Genomic DNA, 6,006 nt, shown 5'->3' with positions numbered 1-6,006 from the left:
GGGAAAGCCAGGGTTTCTCCCGCTTACAGTGATGTACCCTGGAGATTGCCCAGGGCACAACTCTAAGAGGGAAAAGCCAGGCAGGCGCTCCAGGGACTTGAGGGGCCTGATCCTGCATGGGAATTCCTAGGGTGCCCAGGATCAGGCCCCTCAAATCCCTGAAGTGCCTGCATACCCTATACTGCACACAGAACAAATGAATCTGTGAAAGAGCACATTGGATAAGAAGTTGGCAAATATGAATCCTTACTCAAAATCATAAGAAGAAGAAAGATGCCATGGTTTGGACATGTAACAAGAAGGCCCGGCACCCTTACCAACACCATCCTGCAGGGTGCGGCGGACAGACGGAGAAGAGGTGGAAGACCTAGGACAAGCTGAACAACCAACATCAAAGACTGGATGGGTTTAAAACTGATTGTACAAGGATTGCAAACGACTGGGAAGAATGGAGGAAAATTACTACTACACCCAATGGCGGTGCTGCCTCAGGGCTGAATTGACTTATCTTGATGAAAAACCCTGAAAGAAAGCAGTTTTACTAACCTCCATTATAGTAAATGGGAGTTCGGACAGAGTGAAGTTCAGTGATCAACTAAGGATGTCTACAGATGTTTAGGCAGCCTGTCAGGGAGGTGCTCTAACTCATAGCATTTCACACAAAGCCCCATGAGTTAGAGCACCATTGAACCCAACAGGCATTTGCTGGGGCAGCTGGGTTGGGGGCTCTATTCCACCCTGCCCTCCTGCCCCAGTTCTGGCCGCGGCAAAGCTGAGCCTACAGCTGCAAGCTGGCAGCTGCATGCTGCCATGTCAAGAAGCTTAGACAGTGGGTGGGGAAGGGAACCCCCCTGGTACCCTGGCTGGAGGGCTCCATTTCCCCAACCTCCTGCCTGAGTCTCTTGACAGCAGCAGCATGTAACTGCCAGCTTGGCTTTGCCAGGGCTAGAGCTGGGGAGAGGGGAAAGGGAGGGACAGGGGAACCCCTTCACCTAGTGGGCCTGGGGCAGCTCCCCCCAAGACCCCAGCAGGCATAGCTTCCCCCTCTTAATGTTATTCATTGCTGACAGAGCTTGTTAAGTGCTTACTTGAGATTTAACCCTCCTCCCATGCAGCTTGATATTACTGTGACTAGACAGATCAGATGCTGGATTGTGCTGTCCCTTAAGCCATACCAATGACCAGAGGAGTTAACTTTTTGAGCAAATTTGAGGATGAAATGAAACCAGGAAGGACTGCAAACTCACTGGAGGACAGGAGCACCGGTTACAAGGATCTTTGATAGATTGGAAAACCGGGCTAGAAACAACAGGGTGAATTTCAATGTTGACAAACACAAGGCGTTACACATCAAAGAATAATCAAAAACACAAATTAAAGATGAGAGACAAGGGCTGGATGACACCCCTGAGGAGAAAAATACACATGTGGTTCATACCTGCAAAAGAGGTGAGCGTAATTTTGGGCTGCATAAACAGGAGCATTAGGTCCAAGACATGGCAAGTGATGGTGCCACTTTACTCAGTGCTGGTAAAGCCTTACCTAGAGTACTGTGTGCAGTTCTGGGCCCTTCATTTTCAAAAGGACATGGAGATGCTGCAAAGTCTAGGTGCTTTCAAGTTGGCAGGGATGGATGGGATGTAAGTTGGGAGGGCAGGAAGCCTACTGAAGGACCTGGATGAAGTAATTTCAGAACCATTAGCTATCCTCTTTGAGAACTCAGGAGGTTGGGTGAGATCTTGGATGACTGGAAAATGGGAAAATATAGTGTCCATATTTAAGAATGAGAAGAAGGAGGATGTGGGAAATTACAGACCAGTCAGATTCACCTCAAAACGAGGAAAGATCACTTACTAGGTTCTCAAGGAATCTATTGCGAAGCACCTAGAGGAGAACAAGGTGATCAAGAACAGCTAGCATGGATTCATCAAGAGCAAGTCATGCCTGACCAACCTGCAGATGCCACAAAGTTGGTTAGAGTTGCAGGCACTCTTGAGGGTAAGGCTAGGAACCTGAATGACATGGGTAGATTAGAAAAATGGTTCACAATCAATCAAATGAGATTCAACAAGGACAACTGCCAAGTTCTGCACTTGAGAAAGAAGAACTGGATGCATAACTACAGACTAGGGAATGACAGACTTAGCTGCAGTACTGCAGAAAAGAACTTCAGGGCTGCAGTAGACCACAAACTAAATATAAGCCAACAGTGTGTTCTTGTTGCAAAACAAGCCAATAGTGTAATTGGGGCTGTATTAACAGGAGCTTTACTTGCAAATCAAAGAAAGTGGTTCTAGCCCACCTATTCAGCACCGGTAAGGCTTTACTTGGAGTACTGTGTCCAGATTTGTGGCCCACACTTCAAGAAGCATATGGACAGATTGGAAAGAGTCCACCAGAGCAACAAAAATGAAGAGAGCTAAAGAAAAGCTAAAAAGTGATTATAACAAGGATGGAGATGTTTCTCTGTGACCATAAAGGACAGAACCAGGAGTAAGCTGTCCTCAAGCTGCAGCAGAGGAAATTTAAGTCAGAGATAAGGAGGAACTTTCTGCTTATGAGGGCGGTCAAGATTTGGAACAGGCTACCTAGAGGACATGCTCCTGTTGGTCCAGGGTGATCTAGGAGTAAAAATGCCTAGATTGCACCATAAAAAGCAACTCTTGAAAACCCAGGAGACCCCACACATGTATCGCCTGGAGAGTACAGGAAGAGCTCTGCAGCCTAGATCAAATGGAAATTAGAGAGGACCAGGCTCTTTTGCAGGAAGAGACAGAAGCAGGGCTGTACAAATGGACTGGCTACGAATGAAGATTAAAGGTGCTGGGATAATTTAATCAAGGGGATAGGACGAAGGGGAATTCTGACTCTCCAGCTAGGGTGTGTGATTGTGGAGTTGCGTTTGCAGTTCCTAGATTGCAGGGCTTTGCTGGCTCCCACACGGGGTCGGGAAGGGACATTTCCTGTCTTATTGCTACAGGTGTGTTTGCTTTTTGGGGGGGTTTTTTGGCCTTTCTCAGAAGCACTGAATGTTGGTTGCAGCCAAGGCTGGGGATTTCGACTGAAATGTCCTAATGATATTTGACCCCAGCACTCTTTGGGGGGCTGGACCTGATGCTCTCACAAGATCCCTTCCAGCCCTAAACTTCTGTGAATCTGTGAATGCTCCTGTTGGGAGTGAAAAACCCAGAGGTGCTTGGTTAGAGGGTCTTGCTTCTCTATTCCTTAATTTTCTATGATTTATGCATCTGCTCCACAAGATAAGGACACCTATCGAATCTGTGTGAATATTTGGGGTTTTGAAAATGAAGACACCAAAGAGAAGGTAGCCAAATGCCATCACAAGTTCATAAATCAGATATTTTGAACCCATCTGTGACATACATTTGTGTTCACCTTCCCATAATAATTCAGCTGAGAGGCTGGGTTCATAGATGTCATTCTGAGCATCAAGCAAGATACCCTGAGTTGAAATGTTTACATATGCTCGCAAATGTTGAAACTACCAGGAATTCCTTAATGTCACTAATGGCTTTACTGAAGCAGTTGCCATGTACAGTTGCAGTTTGGTAAAAGGCACTTGTATCTTTGTTAGGCTGACCTTAGCCCCCGTTACTGTACTACCAGAGCACCATACCCTCTCTGATCTAGTGATCCTCACAACTCTACTCTGAAGCAGAGGAGTGCTATTGTCGTCATTTTACTGATGGGGAATGGAGGCAGAGAGAGACTAAGCAACTTGCCCAAGATTACATGTACAGTCTATCAGCTCAGAGAAATGCCTTCAGGTATCTCAAGTCCCAGTCTGGTACCATAACCACTGGGGAAGTCTTCATCTCAACAGGTCCTGGGATCCCCTGCTTGGGCCCTGGGAGCTCCATGAGGTTACAGCTAGAGTTTCAAAATATAATTTGGATCCTAACTCAGATAGAAATCTAGCAACGGTCAATTTAATAGCAAGCTGCTTAAGATCCAGCAGGCTAGTACCCATTGTCTATACCTGTCCCAGGGGCCTCAGGTTGGCTACTTGGGAACTAGCCAGCAAGAGTGATGGGATCATGTGGCTTTCCCACAGGAAAGGCACTCTGTTTATAAAACTGACCCCAAGCAAGACACAGAGGAAAGCTAAAGACAGTGATGGACAAGGTGGTGGTTTTCAGCAAATGGAGTTTGCTGTTGATTTTCTTATTCTGTTTCCACCCTTTGGAAGAAACAGATGGAATTTGATTTTCCTCACAATTATTCTGAGCCAAGAATAACAATTCTTCACTAGGCAATGAGGAGGTGGAGGTATGAGGGAGGCAAGCAAACTCCCCAAAATAGTCTGGACTCTAATGTTAAATGCAACCTGACATGCCAAATAAACTGAGCTGCCAGAGCATGGTTTCTTGACTATGCTCTGTCCTGTGATGGGCTCTCAGCTACTGACAGGGGAACCTGTCAGAACAGATACCACCAGTGGAAGCAGTTCATTTTTAGTGACAAGCCCCTGTGAACACCCAAGACTCAGACTTGCATACCTGAACTCTGTAGTCACTTTGTATGCAAATTATGTCAATTATGCCTCCATAGGATGTCTTAACCTGTCCCTTGGTAAATTAGCTGATTTCAACATTTGTGTTTGATGTTCAAAGTGATATATATGCAAGAGGCACTTTCAAATGGAAATGCTGCAGAGGAAAACACTGAAGACCACACACGCAGCATGCATAGCTTTGCAAGGGGTACATGGATCAGCAGCCATGGAATTGGACAAATGTTCCTGACACAGTCACTTCTTAAAGAAAGAATCATTTACCAATTAATTAAGCAAGACACTCCTGAAAATGTGGTCTATTCTTATTGCAGAATACTTATGAACTGAGATAATGCAATACGGCTTTCCTTTGAGGGCACAAGTTCAAACTAGCATTTTACCTTCCAACAAAAAAAGAAACTGAACAAAATCATGACACTGCAATAGTGGCGCAGCCTGGTGACACTTCAAGACTCAGAATCCACAAAGTCAGTTTATGCTGAATGTCCTGTGAAGGGAAGGGTGGCTGTTAACCTAACTTCATATTATCTAGACTGATCACAGCTCACACGGTTGGCACTTAATTATATTTCATTAGTATAAGGAGATTTTAATACATTTTAATAATGCTTCTTAAGCTATATTACATATTGAAGAGGTTGCAGCCATTTACACAGTGGCAAAGTACTACTAAGGTTTTGTGCAGAGCATGGGGGGCAAGATGGGGACAAACCTACAGGATTTCATTTCAGAGATATCAGTACCTGGAAGGACCCAAAAAAGAAATGAACAATTGGTCAACACCTGTCCAGAACAAGGCAGAAGTGGAACAAGAAAGAAGATCAGGGTGATGGAGACTACGATGTGCTCTATACACTGTCTGGGTGTGCTCTTCAGATGAAGAAACATAATTTAAATAGGACCTTTAAATCAGTGAATGCCAATGTTCTCTCTCATTGTTAACAGGCACAGACTCAGGAAATAACCATTCTGTTATACCAAGCCTACATATGAAGGAAAAGAGAGACATAACACTGAAGGAGGCAATGTATACATTCATTCATTATATAGTGAGAAGAAATCACAATGATATTCTAGTTTGACATCCCACATAACATTAATTATATGACTGAATTCATTCTTGTCTGAACTGAAGCATGTTTTACAGGGAAACCATACAATCTGGATGTAAAGATTTCCATTGATAGACAGTCCATCGCAACCTTGATAGGTTGTTCTGATAGTTAATTATCCTTACAGTTAGAAAACTGTTGTCTACTTCGCACAACCTTCAAACTCCAGCCACTGGATCTTGTGATACCCTGTCTGCTAGACAGAAAGGCTCTCTCTCATCATAATTATTTATTTATTAGAATTGTATGCCGCCATCTTTCCCCAAGAAAGGCTCAGGGCAATTTACAATAAAAACCAGATAAATCATAAAGACAGATAAAAATATTAAAATAAAATAATATGTAATAGAACAAACT

The 6,006-nt window shown here is 44.1% G+C and overlaps 1 protein-coding gene across 5 annotated transcripts in view; it reads right to left on the bottom strand.

The window, feature by feature from the left end:
* Nucleotides 1-6,006, bottom strand: part of STX1A (syntaxin 1A) — a 313,683-nt gene that overhangs the window by 120,574 nt on the left and 187,103 nt on the right. The gene's annotated exons all lie outside the window — the stretch shown is intronic.

The sequence above is a fragment of the Alligator sinensis genome, unplaced genomic scaffold (genome assembly GCF_000455745.1).
Source record: "Alligator sinensis unplaced genomic scaffold, ASM45574v1 scaffold773_1, whole genome shotgun sequence".
NCBI lineage: Eukaryota > Metazoa > Chordata > Crocodylia > Alligatoridae > Alligator > Alligator sinensis.
This window is presented reverse-complemented; position numbering and strand designations above follow the sequence as displayed.